Below are 20,310 nucleotides of genomic sequence, written 5' to 3' on the forward strand. Positions count from 1 at the left end.
AATCTGCGTTCCCTTCGTCGATTTCGCTGGAAAAAGAAACAGCCCAAAGTAGTAATGCATTAATGTAAGCACTGATGTGAATAGTTTTATCTATGAGTATGGCTCATAAAAGCAAGACTATTTCCGACTGAATAAACTGAAGATGCCGTAATGTAAAAGGCGGAACACGTCTGAAACATGAATAGATTGCAGCAAGAAAAAGGCGTTTGTTTATTAAACGAACATTTACATAATCGCTGCAGATAATGGACTCGCCAACAGACTTGCTCTAGTAAAGGAAGTATCAAAGGTAACGTCCAAAGATAAGTGTAATCGACAAAGATTTACTACAGTGTACTCAATGGTGTATTTTTTTGTATGCCTATTAGGTGACTTTCGAAGTGTTTTAAGTGATGAGTTTCAAATGGAGGCAACTGGTTCCGTTAAGTGGCAGGGCCCTGAACACTTCCCCAGCTCAGCATGTGATGTAAACCATCCTAATAAGTGGAACTCCCACCTTACTCGATTACTTGAGTTATACAGGTAAAAGAGATAAATTACTTGTAACAATAGTTTCACTGGAGAACCTTAAATGTGGTTTTTCTCGTTACATAAGCCAAACAAAATTTAAAAGTAGCACCACATTTTCGAGTGCCCCTACCATTCTTTCCAATGAGTAGAAAATATGTACATGGTCTCCGTAAATCGCTATATGATAACACTACGTTTGAATACCATTAATTTTTCGTCTGCTATAAATGTTCCGATGAAATCAGGACTGCCATTGCTCCTCATGTTTCTTGGTCTGTACTCACTGCTCGGTGGATTTATTCATACAGCACATATATCATTTAACGTCCATAGTTATGTTTCATAATTGTATATAATCGCATACATTTCTTGCACAAAGCTTTCATGTGTGGATGCATCGCATTTGTTCAATAGAAGTCACGATGCCGTTGTAGACGATGTCCGGGAAGTAGAGACGAATATTTAAGTGCTATAGAACATACAAAATGTATTGAAAATGTAATGCTTTTACAAACACACAAAGTAAGTTCTCCCATTTATGTACGAAAAGTTATATCCTCCATATGACCGCACAAGGCCGCGCGGCAACGAGCAATGCTTCCATTGTTCTCGATCACGCGTTCACAGATATCTGGTAGGATGCCGTTAATAACCCTTTTAATATCATCCCTCAGTTGGTGGATTGTTTGTGGTATATTCACGTACACTTTTGATTTTACAAATACCCACAAAAAAGTCACCAGGCATGAGATCGCATGATTCGGCAGTCCATTTCTAGTTGCCCTCAGAGAATTTTTTGAGGAAACTTTTCATTCAGCAGAGTAATAGTTTCAAGGGCTGTAACATGTTGCACGATCTTGTCGAAACCAAAATCGTCATTTTCGTCAATAAGAGGAAAAACCAGTCAAAAAGCATGTTTCGGTAACGGTCGCTGTTCAGTGACGGCAGCTCCCTCATTTTCAAAAAATACGGGCCGATCACTACTGCCGAGAACCAACACCACAGGGTCCTGCGTTGTGGATGCATCTTCTCTTCTACAGTCACTCGCGGATTTCATTACCCAAAATTCTGCAGTTCTTTTTGACGTACCCACTGAGATGGAAGTGTGCCTCATCTGAGAAAATTACACTTTTTGAAGTTCTCGTTCGCTGCTTGTCGAGCCAAGACCCATTGAGCAAATCGGTCTCTTTCCATGATCTGCAGGCTTCAACTTTTGTGTAAGTTGAGTCTTGTACCCATGCATTTTCAGATCATTTGAAAGGATTTCATGCCGCGAACTTCCTGATAATTTCAATTGAGCTCGTCAGCGAACCAATTTTCTGGGGCTTACGGTGACATTGTCACGCACGACAGCAGTGTTTTCTTGTGATCGAACAGAATGCGGTCGTCCTGATTTCTGAACGTTTGAAACAGAAACTTCAGGATCAACTTCCGAACTAATAATTTGGTTGGAGTAGCCTTACGTCCGAGTGTCATACGCAATTCACGGACGGTTGCTTTTGGACTTTAACTGTTTTTGTAATAACTTTTTATCGCTTGGATACGTTGCTCAGATTTCATCTGCTCCATGACGAAAATAAACATCAAACAACAGTGCTCATCACACAAAAGCTATCTAATGGGAAGGATCGCAAATAACAAACCACAGCTGCGAACCGTTTTGACAATGCCGCAAAATTTAAATTCGCCCTTGCTTCCCAGACACTCTGTAGTTCGGTGCTAGCAGTTTAAGGCTTTAATTCTCTTCGGTATAAATTTGCTTCCAGCCCATGAAGAAGTGCCTGAGGAAGAGTCAACTAAAGAAATTTTCTGCGACAGAAGTAAGGCAGATGCAACGTTAACGATGGATAGATTGGATGCTGCCAGTTTCAATGTGGACATTCTAAGAGGTCAGTTCTGTTGCTGTTAAATGTAATATATTTCCTTCATGTGTTCTCTTCAGAAATATCTGTTCTAAGCAAGTTTTAGTGAAGGCAGCTAGTGTTTCATGGGATGTACCCATTACTTACAAATCCATAACTATCCCAATAGCTTCTTGGCTGATTAGTCTCCTTCATTGCTGAATCACTAAACCTATCTGAGATTTAGTTAGAGCAGGCATTGCTGCCGGGGAAATACCCAGTGTTGAAATTAAGTTTGCAGGACAGCCACAAGTCGCAGTCAATATTTTTTTACTGACCGGGTTTGCTCAGTTTAATAAGAGCGTCGTCAGAAATTGGAATTTAGTTGGTTGAGTACGTCGCTGAGGTCAAAGATCAACGCTCTCATGATATTGAGTGAAATAAGTCAATTAAATGTCGATCTCGACTTGACTGTCTTGCAGACTTGATACGTATTATTTTTGTAATGTTTTTGGTTTCTTTTAGAAATGGGTCTGGTGGTCGATAGGACCCAGTCTTGTCCAAACGAAATGGCATGCAACTTCAGTTTCCATCTTGGTGAGAATGAATTTGTGTGTTGCGAAGAATTCACCACCTTCATTTTCCATTAGCTTATCTTTTCGATATACACGTAGACTTCCCTAAAAATTTCACGACTGTGTTTAAAGTCTGTCACGTTCCAGTACCTATTAGTTAGCTCAACCGCTGGTTAGGAGCGTTACAAACTCTGGCACTTTCTTTCCAGTGATTCAGCACTTGGTCACTAGGATTTTAACGCTAGAGCCTATGAGTGGCATTTCTTTGGGTTTTAAACTAATGCTTCGAGGTCTGTTACACTATTATCTGAACTGCCTGCGGTTGGGTAATCTAAACAAAAGTGTGTGTGTGTGTGTGTGTGTGTGTGTGTGTGTGTGTGTGTGTGTGTGTTTTTCTAACACACATTTAGCCACCTGAGTAACCAAACTTAGTTTGTAGGTGGCTCCTGCAGTAGTCATCCCTATCGTAAAAGTAATAAGTCACAGCCCATCTTGTCAAAGAACCTTGGAAGTAGCTTGTTCAAACTTTCCAATAGTCAGGTGCAGCATGACGAGAGAATTAATACAAAAGTGTTAGAAACAATAATTGAGCAATTATTGAGACAGTTTGAAGAAGGTGGGATGCAGCTGATGAACGAAAAGAGAGAAGATGGAATGAAAGTTTGTGTGAGTAAAATCTGAATGTCAGAAATCGTTTCGGAGGAACAACGCCCTGTGAGACACTGAATTTAGCTGTAGTTCATGTACATTAAAGAGAGGAGAGATTCGGAAAAACCTATGGAGGAGCTAATCAACAGCTAGAGGAAAGGTATAATCACTTCAGAGCAGTGTGAGAAGTTCAAAGTAGAAATAAACCATCAAGTGGAAAATCACACACAGGGAATAAAAACAAATTAGGATAGGGGAATGTAAAACTGAAATAATTATATATAAGTAAAATTATAGATAACAGGAAGATATGACTTGGAAAAATATTTTGGGCCAAGTCAAAGAAAGTGGGCAAGGAAGAAATGAAATAAACTGTTGTCATGTCTTCTAAAAGCTTCATGAGGTTAGGGAAGAGATGGAAAAAAGAGACCAACTCAAAAATTAAGAATAAGTGCTTGAAAAGGTCTTAAGAGAGCCATAGCATTCACAAATTAGGCAGGGGTAGGAATCATTTCATTTCAGTGGCATTCGCTTTGAGCCATTTGGATTAATATCTCCAATATCACTTATAAACAATGAAGTAGAAAAAAGATTTGATGAATAAAACAAAGACAGTAGAATGTAAAATATAAATGTCGTAACACTATTTATACAAGTAAAATTATAGCTAACAGACGGGTATGACTTGGAAAAAATATTTTGGGCCAAATCAAAGGGAGTAGGCAAGGAAGAAATGAAATAAACTGTTGTCATGTCTTCCAAAAGCTTACTGAGGCTATGAAAGAGAAGGAAAAGACACCATCTCAGAAATAGAGAATAGTATAAGTGCCTGAAAAGACGGTCCTAGAAGAGTCACAGCTCTGACAAACGAGGCAGTGGTAGGAACCGTTTCAGTGGCACCCACTTTGAGCCAGTCGTTGTTAGACATCCAATATCATTTACAGTAGTTTGAAAAATCAACTGACACTGGATTAGATGAACATGTTAAGCGGAGGTAGTGTATCACTTTAGGAGTAAAATTGGATTGGGGTGCAAATGTGCAATATGCGTTCAAAAGATTTCATGCTTTCGCAGAAAATGTGATTGAGAAGTATTGGGCCAGCGCTAAACAGGAGGGAGTGGTAGAAAGTACTAAAGAAAAAACCAGGTACAATAGTAAAAAAAACAACTAAGAAAGCATATGGTAAATAATTAACAAGGGAACTAATACATTTATACAATTCTAGGACTAGAAAAAACTAAATATTTGCGTAAAAGATAACATAATAATGCTGAGATAGTTTGGTTGGCAACAACCATAAATGGAAGATTTCGGAAAGGTAAGAGGAATTCAGAAATGACAAGATGATTTTGGTTACAGACTTGAAACGTATTCGGACGAGAGATTAATAAGTGATATGTACCTGAGAGTTGAAAAGATGCGAGGGAAGAGAGTGATTATTTTAGGTTTTGGACGGTCATCACTATTCAACAAGATATGGTTAGAAGGAATTTTAACTGCTCTGTAAAAGGAAAGTAAAACTACACCAAATTTGTAACCTGCACTACTTAGCTCACTGACAATTCTTGTGCAGTCTACTGGGCAAAACTTTCCTGACCTTCTCTATCGCAACATTGATGTGGTATCAGACGCACCAGTACTACTGTTGCTCTCGTACTTACTGGTTGGAATCTGCCATCAGAGACGTCTTAGGGCAGCGAAGACACCTTAGAGCGTTATTCTTACCAAACGGCTTAAGACAATATGTGGAGATAAGACATCATCTGGGCCACACTACATAAGTGGAATTTCGGGAGCAGGACGGATCGGAGAATAAAGTGATTGTGTACCCGGGCAGTGCTGGGTCTCAGCTGTTATGCGAATGAAATAAGTGCAGTGCCAGAATATCCTTGTTATTCAACATTCTTCCTTATCCCCGACATGCACGCGTTATCCTTTAAGAGGGGGGTGGCCACCTATGGTACGTTCTGTCACGTTCTCTTACGTTCTCTTGCCCTGGATCCCAACTCCAAGTGTATTTACCTGGTTGTGTTCCTTCTTCAGTAGCATTGTAAGCCCGTAGGCTCAAACTATAAAATTTGTTTGGATCTTAAAACTACATTCAGCAATAACGGATGCAAAATCGTGGGATTTCGGATTTACTGGTATGTGTATTTTTCTCCAACACAGTGATGACCAATCCGCAATACTCCACTGCTAAGTACAGTGAAACCTGCCCTGTCAGTTTTCATCTTACTTAGTGTAAGTAAAGAACTGTCATTGTCGACATTATAAAAAGTAACTCAGTGACAGATTCTTTATGAAGTCCGTTATCGTTTATGCTCATTTTATTTGCACACATTACTTTGTAATTCACCGAATTCACTCTAACCACAGTACTAGTAATAATTCACTAACAGAAGTAAAATATTCACTGACAGTGAGCCTAATTGTTCTTCAAATCACAGTTCAGGGAAAATAACGTGCCTGATCATTTGCACACGTGTCCCATCACTCGCAGTAGGGGAGCTAATAAGATAATACCCCCATTTCTATAATATTATTGTACAGAGCGAGGCCCTGTCCTGGATTGTTGCAAACGCCATAGAGCTAGTAGCACAACTGAGAGTGCATTTTGATAGAGATGTTAGGTTGGTGAGCGATAGTCAGGCGCTCTGATACTCACTTTCACAAAGAGATGTTAATCGTGTAATCTGTAGACATGCAGACGTTAGGATTGCCTTGTGTGGACTTACCTTACACAGTTACTGATCATATGGATACCGATAGCAGACAGAAGATTCTTGGGGTGGGAGTGGTATATAAAGACTGATATTTTGGGACCTTGGATATTACAGCATAGTTCATAAAACTGCAGGATGAAAATTTAATAATGTAGATGAAATAGATTCCAACCAGGATTAGGTTTAACTAAAAGATAGTTGGTTGGAAAAATAAAGAATTTTGCATTATTATTTGATTAGCACACCATATACCTACATGGTGATTACTCACGTATTTAGGTGTCATGTTTGAAATTTTGTTATTTTATGCAAATTTGTAATTACGGGCTTAACTGGATAATCAAGAGTTACCTGGTTACAAAGTTTGGGCCAACAGATGTACAATGCAATGGACTTCATGAGTGGCATCCACACGATTGCAATTACTGATTATCTTACTCAGATTTCACCATTACATATTGTTGTAACAATTTCAATGACCATTTCTTGTAATTAACGAAGTTCAGCAGAAATTGATAAATTGACACAAGTTAGGAAATTACGTGAAATAGTATTGTAAATAAGAAATTAATCATTTAGAGTTAGCACTGTACATGGCATATTCCACACTTGCATAAGAACAATTAGCTGAAAGTCGAGGAAGAAACGAGTTATTAAAAGGAATGGAAACTATAAGCGGAATAGTTTCAACTTCCTAAGCTTGAACTCTTGTACTGACATCACAAGTACCAGCATGGTGCCAGTCCCACCATGTGACCTTAGGCACGGCATTAAGGCTGATTCAGCTCGAGAAATTTACCATTAATTCCACTCAGTCCTTCCAGAACATGTATCGTTCAATCAGCTCTACACAAGCGGCGCTAGACGGAGAAAACGCCCATATTAATTTTTTCGAACACCGTTTTCTACCCAATGAATGCACAAAATTCTACAGTGGAGTTGATAGCTGCACTTCAGGCCCTCGCCTGTATCAAAAATATTTGGAGCTCAAAAGGTGTTGGTTTTCATCTGTGAATCACGTTAAGGATATAGGACTGGTTTTGTTTCACAAGGATTGACAAGTAGTTGGCCTTGACATAGGTGCAATCCCAGCATTTGTCTAAAGTAGTTTGGGATATACCGTTGGTTGGGAATTAATCCCCATCCTCGCGAAAACAAATGCACTGTGTTTCAAACACCACAGCCTCATTCAGTTTATCTCTACAGTAGTCTTCATGTGTGCAAAGATGCTATTACATAATACAAAAGGCTAGTACTACACTGTTCAATCATTTTCATCGTCGATTACTGGGAACTATAGTTCGATGAAAGTCACTTAATAGTGGACTGTCACTTTCCGCTACAGTGTTGCTGCCGGCTACTGCTCGGTTTTTGTGACACGCAAAACGGCGCGTCTCTTCACAAATGCTGTTAATGTGTAACGCGGAGCAATGTTCGAAGCGGCCATCGCGAGGTGCAACGGAAATAGGAGACGCTCTGTTGACAGCTGATTTTAAGTGACAATTGACTGAACTGAGGCAGACGACGCGTTTTGTAGACTTGAATTTAAACTCATTTCCTAATCTAAGCATAACGTCGTGATGTGCCATGTATCCGAGAAAACGACAGTCAGCAACCAGCGGCGTTAATAAAATCAGTCAGTTTGTTCACGACGACTAAAGCTAACCTTTATGATGAAACTCAACACAGAAAAATGTTCAGTTTCAGCGCTAAAAAACTAAACTCTCTCTATCATTCACTGGTTGCCTGAAACTATCCTCAATCTGGCTGTTCCAACTGCCAGTTTGCCACACGATGAGCAGCCTTGGTTGGCACTTGGTTGTAGGTTTTAGACGATACAGGTAGATTCAACGAAAAAATTAGGAAGGAAAATTAAAAGACAATACGACAGTGAAAATGATGTGGCAAAATGTTAGAAAATAAAATTACATTTAAATCAAGTATTTGAATAAAAATAATGAAAAGTCTTGTGATTAGATTCAATAAAAAAAATCGCTGTATTTCACGAAATTCAAACCCACGACCTTCTATACGACAGGTTAATACACTAGCCACTCCCCTAAGCCACTGTGATGAATAAAGCTGTTTCATTTATTACAATGGTACTACACGAGCAACGATGAAAAATTCAGCTCAATGTAATGTCGTGCGTAGCTTACCTTACGTAAACTGATCTCTGTGATTTTAACAGCTGTATGTGTGACACTGCATCACGTCCAGTGCAGAAGGATCCAGTAGTGTTCGGCTAGTGCTGTGTATGAAATGCCAAATCGTAGTGGCAGTTGAGCTACCACGATCTGTTCGGGCGTGACGCTGAGAGCTCTGATTGGAGGAAACGAGTTCCATGGCGTGAAGTAGCACCTGTCAAGTAATTTAATGGGATAATAGTATTCTTCAGTATTGTAGCTGGTGGACGGCCGTCGAACGCTACGTATCTTCACGCCAAAGCCTAGCATGGAAGAACGTAGACCGGGTCTCTTGTCAGTATTCCTCGTACACCACTTCGCCAACAGTTATTTACAGTATAATCAATTTGAATACATATACCGTCGAAAGAAACCCTTGGCCAATGTCATTTCGTAAAAATGTAATATTTAAAGTGTTTGAAACTGTTGTGTCGTTTGTACAGAACTCGTCTGTTTGCACATTAAAAAAAAATTACTTGAACATAACTTTCTTATGAGAAGGGTAGGACGGGGATGATGATTGGAGAGTGGACTGAAGCGTGATGTAGATTGACACGTTATCTCACCCTGAAATCGTTCACCTTGTGGCCTTTGTGCAGGAGACAATCCGGAAAGTAGGTGAGGCGAATTTACTTCCCATTCATTAAAAAGATGGCGGTTTTCGTGTTGGTGAGAGAAACGAGCGAGTACGGTTTAAGACTGGCACGTGCGGGGTTCAGTGAATCGTGTACAATTTTTTTTCCCCTAATGTCGGCATCAACACGCGCTTATGTTACTGAATATAAAAGAAAAGAACAGACGCTGGTTTATAGGTGCAAAATCAACTAATGGAAAAACCAGCATTACAAAATGTTGACAGACGTTTTTCCACTGTCAAGTTAGTGCTGCTGTGGCAACGTGCCGTCGTTCGAATGTTCGTGGTCCAAGAACAGCTTGCAACCGATGTTGCTCTGAGGACTGTACTATAAGCCACATATTAAATGTGAAATCAGTTTGACAACCAGCATAATGAAAGCGGGTGTCAGTTATCAAAAGTGAAAGAGTAACAATAGGAAAGAAAATAAAAATTCGCTTTGGACGAGGTCGAATCCACAACCCTTACTGTACCGGACTAGCCCAAGGCATTTACCGTAAATTGTCGCTTTTTCCAGGCTTCTCTACCTCAGTATGTACAAATAGAACCCTTATAAGATCACTTCGTCTGTCGGACTGTTAAGACAATTTTGTTTGGAACGAGTGTCAAGGTTAAATTTGTCAGGTACTAACGTCTGCTGTTCATTGGCGGTATAAAAAATTGAAGCATCTAAGTCACTGCAATCAAAATACACAGCCATTTGTCATACTTTGATACTCGCAAACACTCATCAAAATCTGTACAATACTTTAACCTAGAATCATGAAATTGGGCATTAAGCAAGGTTTCACAGCGCATGTAAAGAAAAAAAATGTGAAGACTGTTCAGTTGTAACGGTATCACATGAAGAAAATACTTCCTATCACTATAAACTTACATTGCAGTCAGTCAAAAATATCATGTACCATTGTAGAGGTGTTGATTTGGATTGACATAATGAGTAGAGTAATTCACAAGGGTAGTTTGTGTATTTAATTTACAAACACTTCGTGCTAATTGGCTGAGCCACGATTATTAGAAGTCGCTAGCCACTGTCAAGAGGAAGCCTTCGACATCAAGTGGTGACACCCCAGGGGGCTCACCGCTCTTCGGCGGCTTTGTACTTTGCTACCACAGGGCCCCAGTCTTCGCAGCATCTTTTTCCTTCCGTGCTGCATATCTGTCCTCCTGCTATTACTTTTCCACTCCTTTGGGGAACATGTCTTGCTGTTTTTGGGAATGTATTCCGCATTTTTAGTAGCTGACATAAGAACAGTCTCACCACTGTTTTTCGCTCTTTTTTTTTCTTTCTTCGTTCCCCTTCTCCTATCGTTCCTCCGCATCGGCGTTTGAGGCTCCTCTTTTCCTTCTTCATCCCTGTGCGCTCCGGAAGGCCAGCCAACGCGTCTGATGCATAACAGGTGACTGGGTAACGTGCAATTCCCGGCCCCAGCTCGACAGGTAGGGTTCGCACGTACCCTTGGTACAGGCTAGGCTCAGGGAGGGATGATGGCCTGAACTGCTACCTTCCCAAATTGCCGACTGGTCGCTCTGTCAGATGTTTGGGAGGTGGGACCTGCGGTGTGAACAGTCACCTAAGTTGGGTGAGCCTCTCTCTGAGGGGGCAGCACCCAGTTGGAGGGAATGCGCCATCGGAGATGCTGTCAATCGTGGAGGATTTTCTCGCAATGACCCAATCACCATCTTCGCGGTCCACATCCACTAAATGTAAATGAAATGAAGCTCCTGATTCAAAGACCCAGCTACACCATGGTTCCTCGTAGTTTCACGTGATGAAGACATCATTTGCGACAGTAAATCCGTTTCTTATTCAGAAAGGGGTTGATGCAATTGCTGCCCTTGTGAACTCCTGCTCTTGTTTACGCAATGGCACTTTGCTTTTGGAAACAACTTCTGATTATTAAGCACAACTGTTTGCCATTTTACTTCTCCTCAGCTATCCTGTTAATGTCGAGGGCCATATAACGTTGAATTCTTTCCATGGTATTATTTACACGAGGCTGCTCGAGGATCTGACTGAGGTAGAAATCCAAATGTACCTCTCTGATCAGGGTGTCATTGCCGTCCACTGGGTGATAAAAAAGGTAGATACATCCTTAGTGTCCACAGGCATTCTTTTTCTCACCTTTATATGGTGCTTCTCTCCACAATCAAAACAGGCAATGAAGTTACCACAGTCAGACTATAAATTCCAAACCTGATGCGCTGCTACTGGTACCATCATTTCAACCAAACTTGAATGTCTTGTCCACACCCAGCCAAATGCGTAACCTATGGTAGGGATGTGCATGAGGGCGATTGTCCACCTCCTCTCTGCTGTATCAACTGCAGTGGCGATCATGCCATATGCTTTCGAGATTTTCCCATGTGTATCAGTGAGTGAGCTGTCCAGGAGATTCAGGTAAAGGAGAAAGTGCCTTACCTGGTCGCTCGCATGTTGATGTCGAAAGCTTCCTCTTGACAGTGGCCAGCGACTTCTAATCATCGTGGCTCAGCCAATTAGCACGAAGTGTTTGTAAATTAAATACACAAACTATCCTTGTTCTTGCTACATCTCGCTCCATGAAGGGCACGGCCACAGAGACACGCAACCTCAAATTCAGCACTGCGTTTGTGAAGTCGCCGAGTGTCTTGGTTGCATTGCCATCTTCTCGTCCAGGTGTGCAACAAGACACCAAACATTCACCTACAGGGCCGAAGTTACCTGATAAACAACCGGCAGACCGGAAAGGACAGAAGAAATACTCCTGTGAAGACTTCCTATGCCCCACCAGCCAACAACAAACATCTGAGTCTTCCTCTGCCAACCGGAAAGGTCCAAGAAGTCAAACAAAGGGAAACGGTCTTCTCCTTCGCCGACTCAGAGATCCTCTTCGATTGTGTCGCCATGTGATACTTTGGCCCAGCTGACCTCCACATCGCTGGTGCGTACCACCAGCCGTTTTTCTGCCCTGGACCCTGCAGATCGACAGAGGGAGAATGCGGACGCCTCTGTAGATTATGAAGCAGGATCCTCCAGCCTCTCCACCCTGTAACAGTAAGTCTTTAAGGGCTGACACTCGGCAACCGTCAAGGTGACGCCCCTTCATTTTTTCATCATAACTCTCCTGCAATGGAACGTTCAAGGTCTTTGATCCAACTAAGAGTGTTTACAGCTGCTCTTAGTGTCGCAGTGTCCACTTGTTCTCTTCCTTCAGGAAACAAAGTTGCGTCCTCACGACTGCTTTGAGCTCTAACATTTCTTCCAGACTGCAGGTTTTACTTCTCCCTGGCGAACTTCCACGAACATCATTTCCCCCCATTGTGAAGACCAGGTAGATTGTATTACAAATGTTATCCTTAACGCTGCAGAAGGTTCCATTCCTCGCACTTCCTCTTTACCACACCATTTCCCAGTCCTTTTGTGGGCTGAGGTGTGCCGCTACTCGATTCGCGTGGGCACATTCTCTCCACATTTTTAATTATCCTTCGATGGCAAACTGCATTCATTACAAACAGTTGCGCGCAGTGTCGTCACATTCTTTGGGATAGCAAAAATGCTGTCTGGATTTTATTCACTAGTTCTTTTAACAGTTCCACTCCCTCATCCATTGTGTGGGCCAACCTGATGGTTCTTTGGTACCAAGATCCATTCCCCAATTTTGGCATGACAGTAGCAGACGGTCATAGTGGACCCTATTGCTACCCCCCTCTTCCCAGTTACCTCCTGGAGTTCGTATTCAGCTCTTGCCCTGGAAGCATAACTTCATGTTACCTGGAACTTCCCTGGTGGGTTTAAACACTTCACCACCTTGGCTTCGTGCAATGACCCGTGTTCACCTTGTCCTAAGGACATTGTTCGCGCCTCGCTCTATCGTCTGCAGTTTCACGCCCTTTGCAGGGAACTTTGCGATAGTATCTTTGTGTATACTGACTGGTCTCGGGATGAGCGTGTGTCGGTGTGCCTTTGTCACTGCCGCCGAAGTTTTTCCGTATCGGCTCCTGGAGCACTGGTCAGTATTTACAGCAGAGCTCTTCGCCCTGTATCAGGACACGCAGCACATCTGGCGACACAGGCTTTTCAATTACGTCATCTGCTCACACACTCTGCGCCCTTAAAAGCCTCTGTGTGCTGTACACTGTCCATTCCGTAGAGAAACGAATCCAGGAAAGCCGTCACTCGTTCTTGATCTAGCCACTGCGAAGTTCATGTGGGTTCCTCGTCATGTCGGTCCAACAGGAAACGAGGCTGTTACCGCTGCTGCCAAAGCTGCAGTCCTCGTACCTCAGACCACTAGTTCCCATATTCCCTGCGATTCTCTCTGTGTTGCCGTCTGTCAGCAGGTGGTATCACTGGCGTCACCACTGGTCCTCCCTTCATGGGAACAAGCTCCGGGTTATTGAGCCTCTCACAATGGCTTGGACGACCGCATCTCGCTGCGAGGAGATCATTTTAACTAGGTTGCGTACTGGACACTGTCTTCTTAGCCACTGCCGCTTAAGTGGTGCTCCCCCACCACTTGGTGCTCATTGTGCTTCACCTTTGACTGTCGGCCATTTCCTGGCCGAATGCCCCTACTTTAAACGCCTACGTTCTCGTTTGAGCTTACCGTCTGAGATAACGGGCATTTAAGCGAACCACGCGCAGGTTGAAGACAGTGTTTTACTTTTTATCCGTTGTAGCAATATCTCGAAGGCCTTTTAAGTTTTAGTTCAGGACCTCAGCTTTTCTATGGCGTGTTTCAAACACCTTTCTCAACGTCCCTGATTTTAGCTGTCTTCTCTTTCGTCGATTTGGATTAACGTGTAGTCTTTTTTATATGCTCGCTTTGTCTTCTATAATTTGGATGTGGACACGTATGACCCTAGTTGTCTTTGCGACCTAAACCGAGACAATAAAGTGGTGATAGCTAGGGTGAATGCTATCCATCAGCTGTGTCAGGCCAGCAAAAGTACTGCAGGCCCTTTAGGAACAACTCGTTCTTAGATTGAAAATTTACTACACAACTGATCTATAAGACTCATACAACATGTACAATATTTCATTCAAACTAATGAGGTAACTGATACAGGTTTGATGACATTACTTGAGGTGAGTAGTATGTATCATTCTCCCAAAATATAACGAATAACGATTTCGGAATAGCATTGGCGGAGACTACACACGATTCTGAATTGGTGCTAAATAATATGAAATCACGCAAGATATGTAGTAAAGCAGTAGGACACATTTCGTGGTGTGGGACGAGCAGCGCACTCTGTTGCTGGGCGCAGATACTATGTATCATTCTCCCAAAATATTAAGAATAACGATTTCGGAATAGCATTGGCGGAGATTACACACGATTCAGAATGAATGCTAAATAATATGAAAACACGCAAGACATGTAGTAAAGCAGTAGGACACATTTTGTGGTGTGGGACGAGCAGCGCACTCTGTAGGTAGGCGCAGATACTATGTATCATTCTCCCAAAATATTAAGAATAACTATTTCGGAATAGCATTGGCGGAGACTACACACGATTCTGAATTGTTGCTAAATAATATGAAAAAACGCAAGACATGTAGTAAAGCAGTAGGACAGATTTTGTGGTGTGGGACGAGCATCGCACTCTGTTGGTAGGTGCAGATACTATGTATCATTCTCCCAAAATATTAAGAATAACGATTTCGGAATAGCATTGGCGGAGACTACACACGATTCTGAATTGTTGCTAAATAATATGAAAACGCGCAAGACATGTAGTAAAGCAGTAGGACACATTTTGTGGTGTGGGACGAGCAGCGCACTCTGTAGGTAGGCGCAGATACTATGTATCATTCTCCCAAAATATTAAGAATAACGATTTCGGAATAGCATTGGCGGAGACTACACACGATTCTGAATTGTTGCTAAATAATATGAAAACACGCAAGACATGTAGTAAAGCAGTAGGACACATTTTGTGGTGTGGGACGAGCAGCGCACTCTGTAGGTAGGCGCAGATACTATGTATCATTTTCCCAAAATATTAAGAATAACGATTTCGGAATAGCATTGGCGGAGACTACACACGATTCTGAATTGTTGCTAAATAATATGAAAACACGCAAGACATGTAGTAAAGCAGTAGGACACATTTTGTGGTGTGGGACGAGCAGCGCACTCTGTAGGTGGGCGCAGATACTATGTATCATTCTCCCAAAATATTAAGAATAACTATTTCGGAATAGCACTGGCGAAGATTACACACGATTCTGAATTGCTGCTAAATAATATGAAAACACGCAAGACATGTAGTAAAGCAGTAGGACACATTTTGTGGTGTGGGACGAGCAGCGCACTCTCTAGGTAGGCGCAGATACTATATATCATTCTCCCAAAATATTAAGAATAATGATTACGGAATAGCATTGGCGGAGACTACACACGATTCTGAATTGTTGCTAAATAATATGAAAATACGCAAGACATGTAGTAAAGCAGTAGGACATATTTTCTGGTGTGGTACGAGCAGCGCACCCTGTAGGTGGGCGCAGATACTATGTATCGTTCTCCCAAAATATTAAGCATAACGATTTCGGAATAGCATTGGCGGAGACTACACACGATTCTGAATTACTGCTAAATAATATGAAAACACGCAAGACATGTAGTAAAGCAGTAGGACACATTTTGTGGTGTGGGACGAGCAGCGCACTCTGTAGGTGGGCGCAGATACTATGTATCATTCTCCCAAAATAATAAGCATAACGATTTCGGAAAAGCATTGGCGGAGACTACACACGATTCTGAATTGTTGCTAAATAATATGAAAACACGCAAGACATGTAGTAAAGCAGTAGGACCCTTTTTGTGGTGTGGCACGAGCAGCGCACTCTGTAGGTGGGCGCAGATACTATGTATCATTCTCCCAAAATATTAAGTCTAACGATTTCGGAATAGCATTGGCGGAGACTACACACGATTCTGAATTGCTGCTAAATAATATGAAAACACGCAAGACATGTAGTAAAGCAGTAAGACACATTTTGTGGTGTGGGACGAGCAGCGCACTCTGTAGGTGGGCGCAGATACTATGTATCATTCTCCCAAAATATTAAGAATAACTATTTCGGAATAGCATTGGCGAAGGCTACACACGATTCTGAATTGCTGCTAAATAATATGAAAACACGCAAGACATGTATTAAAGCAGTAGGACACATTTTGTGGTGTGGGAGGAGCAGCGCGCTCTGTAGGTAGGCGCAGATACTATATATCATTCTCCCAAAATATTAAGAATATTGATTTCGGAATAGCATTGGCGGAGACTACACACGATTCTGAATTGTTGCTAAATAATATGAAAATACGAAAGACATGTAGTAAAGCAGTAGGACACATTTTGTGGTGTGGGACGAGCAGCGCACTCTGTAGGTGGGCGCAGATACTTTGTATCATTCTCCCAAAATATTAAGCATAACGATTTCGGAATAGCATAGGCGGAGACTACACACGATACTGAATAGTTGCTAAATAATATGAAAACACGCAAGACATGTAGTAAAGCAGTAGGACACATTTTGTGGTGTGGGACGAGCAGCGCACTCTGTAGGTGGGCGCAGATACTATGTATCATTCTCCCAAAATATTGAGAATAACGATTTCGGAATAGCATTGGCGGAGACTACACACGATTCTGATTTGTTGCTAAATAACATGAAAACACGCAAGACATGTAGTAAAGCAGTAGGACACATTTTGTGGTGTGGGACGAGCAGCGCACTCTGTAGGTGGGCGCAGATACTATGTATCATTCTCCCAAAATATTAAGCATAACGATTTCGGAATAGCATAGGCGGAGACTACACACGATACTGAATAGTTGCTAAATAATATGAAAACACGCAAGACATGTAGTAAAGCAGTAGGACACATTTTGTGGTGTGGGACGAGCAGCTCACTCTGTAGGTGGGCGCAGATACTATGTATCATTCTCCCAAAATATTAAGCATAACGATTTCGGAATAGCATAGGCGGAGACTACACACGATACTGAATAGTTGCTAAATAATATGAAAACACGCAAGACATGTAGTAAAGCAGTAGGACACATTTTGTGGTGTGGGACGAGCAGCGCACTCTGTAGGTGGGCGCAGATACTATGTATCATTCTCCCAAAATATTAAGAATAACGATTTCGGAATAGCATTGGCGGAGACTACACACGATTCTGATTTGTTGCTAAATAACATGAAAACACGCAAGACATGTAGTAAAGCAGTAGGACACATTTTGTGGTGTGGGACGAGCAGCGCACTCTGTAGGTGGGCACAGATACTATGTATTATTCTCCCAAAATATTAAGCATAACGATTTCGGAATAGCATAGGCGGAGACTACACACGATACTGAATAGTTGCTAAATAATATGAAAACACGCAAGACATGTAGTAAAGCAGTAGGACACATTTTGTGGTGTGGGACGAGCAGCGCACTCTGTAGGTGGGCGCAGATACTATGTATCATTCTCCCAAAATATTAAGAATAACGATTTCGGAATAGCATTGGCGGAGACTACACGCGATTCTGAATTGTTGCTAAATAACATGAAAACACGCAAGACATGTAGTAAAGCAGTAGGACACATTTTGTGGTGTGGGACGAGCAGCGCACTCTGTAGGTGGGCGCAGATACTATGTATCATTCTCACAAAATATTAAGAAAAACGAATTCGGAATAGCATTGGCGGAGACTACACGCGATTCTGAATTGCTGCTAAATAATATGAAAACACGCAAGACATGTAGTAAAGCAGTAGGATACATTTTGTGGTGTGGGACGAGCAGCGCACTCTGTAGGTAGGCGCAGATACTATGTATCATTACCCTGAATATTAAGAATAACGATTTCGGAATAGCATTGGCGGAGACTACACACGATTCTGAATTGCTGCTAAATAATATGAAAACACGCAAGTCATGTAGTAAAGCAGTAGGACACATTTTGTGGTGTGGGACGAGCAGCGCACTCTGTAGGTGGGCGCAGATACTATGTATCATTCTCCGAAAATATTAAGAATAACGAATTCGGAATAGCATTGGCGGAGACTACACGCGATTCTGAATTGCTGCTAAATAATATGAAAACACGCAAGACATGTAGTAAAGCAGTAGGACACATTTTGTGGTGTGGGACGAGCAGCGCACTCTGTAGGTGGGCGCAGATACTATGTATCATTCTCCCAAAATATCAAGAATAACGATTTCGGAATAGCATTGGCGGAGACTACACACGATTCTGAATTGCTGCTAAATGATATGAAAACACGCAAGACATGTAGTAAAGCAGTAGGACACATTTTGTGGTGTGGGACGAGCAGCGCACTCTGTAGGTGGGCGCAGATACTATGTATCATTCTCCCAAAATATTAAGAATAACTATTTCGGAATAGCACTGGCGGAGACTACACAAGATACTGAATAGTTGCTAAATAATATGAGAACACGCAAGACACGTAGTAAAGCAGTAGGACACAGTTTGTGGTGTGGGACGAGCAGCGCACTCTGTAAGTGGTCGCAGATACTATGTATCATTCTGCCAAAATATTAAGCATAACGATTTCGGAATAGCATTGGCGGAGACTACACGCGATTCTGAATTGTTGCTAAATAATATGAAAACACGCAAGAAATGTAGTAAAGCAGTAGGACACATTTTGTGGTGTGGGACGAGCAGCGCACTCTGTAGGTAGGTGCAGATACTATGTATCATTCTCCCAAAATATTAAGAATAACGATTTCGGAATAGCATTGGCGGAGACTACACACGATTCTGAATTGTTGCTAAATAATAAGAAAACACGCAATACATGTAGTAAAGCAGTAGGACCCTTTTTGTGGTGTGGGACGAGCAGCGCACTCTGTAGGTGGGCGCAGATACTATGTATCATTCTCCCAAAATATTAAGCATAACGATTTCGGAATAGCATAGGCGGAGACTACACACGATACTGAATAGTTGCTAAATAATATGAAAACACGCAAGACATGTAGTAAAGCAGTAGGACACATTTTGTGGTGTGGGACGAGCAGCTCACTCTGTAGGTGGGCGCAGATACTATGTATCATTCTCCCAAAATATTAAGCATAACGATTTCGGAATAGCATAGGCGGAGACTACACACGATACTGAATAGTTGCTAAATAATATGAAAACACGCAAGACATGTAGTAAAGCAGTAGGACACATTTTGTGGTGTGGGACGAGCAGCGCACTCTGTAGGTGGGCGCAGATACTATGTATCATTCTCCCAAAATATTAAGAATAACGATTTCGGAATAGCATTGGCGGAGACTACACACGATTCTGAATTGTTGCTAAATAATATGAAAACACGCAAGACATGTAGTAAAGCAGTAGGACACATTTTGTGGTGTGGGACGAGCAGCGCACTCTGTAGGTAGGCGCAGATACTATGTATCATTTTCCCAAAATATTAAGAATAACGATTTCGGAATAGCATTGGCGGAGACTACACACGATTCTGAATTGTTGCTAAATAATATGAAAACACGCAAGACATGTAGTAAAGCAGTAGGACACATTTTGTGGTGTGGGACGAGCAGCGCACTCTGTAGGTGGGCGCAGATACTATGTATCATTCTCCCAAAATATTAAGAATAACTATTTCGGAATAGCACTGGCGAAGATTACACACGATTCTGAATTGCTGCTAAATAATATGAAAACACGCAAGACATGTAGTAAAGCAGTAGGACACATTTTGTGGTGTGGGACGAGCAGCGCACTCTCTAGGTAGGCGCAGATACTATATATCATTCTCCCAAAATATTAAGAATAATGATTACGGAATAGCATTGGCGGAGACTACACACGATTCTGAATTGTTGCTAAATAATATGAAAATACGCAAGACATGTAGTAAAGCAGTAGGACATATTTTGTGGTGTGGTACGAGCAGCGCACCCTGTAGGTGGGCGCAGATACTATGTATCGTTCTCCCAAAATATTAAGCATAACGATTTCGGAATAGCATAGGCGGAGACTACACACGATACTGAATAGTTGCTAAATAATATGAAAACACGCAAGACATGTAGTAACGCAGTAGGACACATTTTGTGGTGTGGGACGAGCAGCGCACTCTGTAGGTGGGCGCAGATACTATGTATCATTCTCCCAAAATATTGAGAATAACGATTTCGGAATAGCATTGGCGGAGACTAC

This window comes from Schistocerca serialis, chromosome 9 (genome assembly GCF_023864345.2).
Source record: "Schistocerca serialis cubense isolate TAMUIC-IGC-003099 chromosome 9, iqSchSeri2.2, whole genome shotgun sequence".
Classification (NCBI taxonomy): domain Eukaryota; kingdom Metazoa; phylum Arthropoda; class Insecta; order Orthoptera; family Acrididae; genus Schistocerca; species Schistocerca serialis.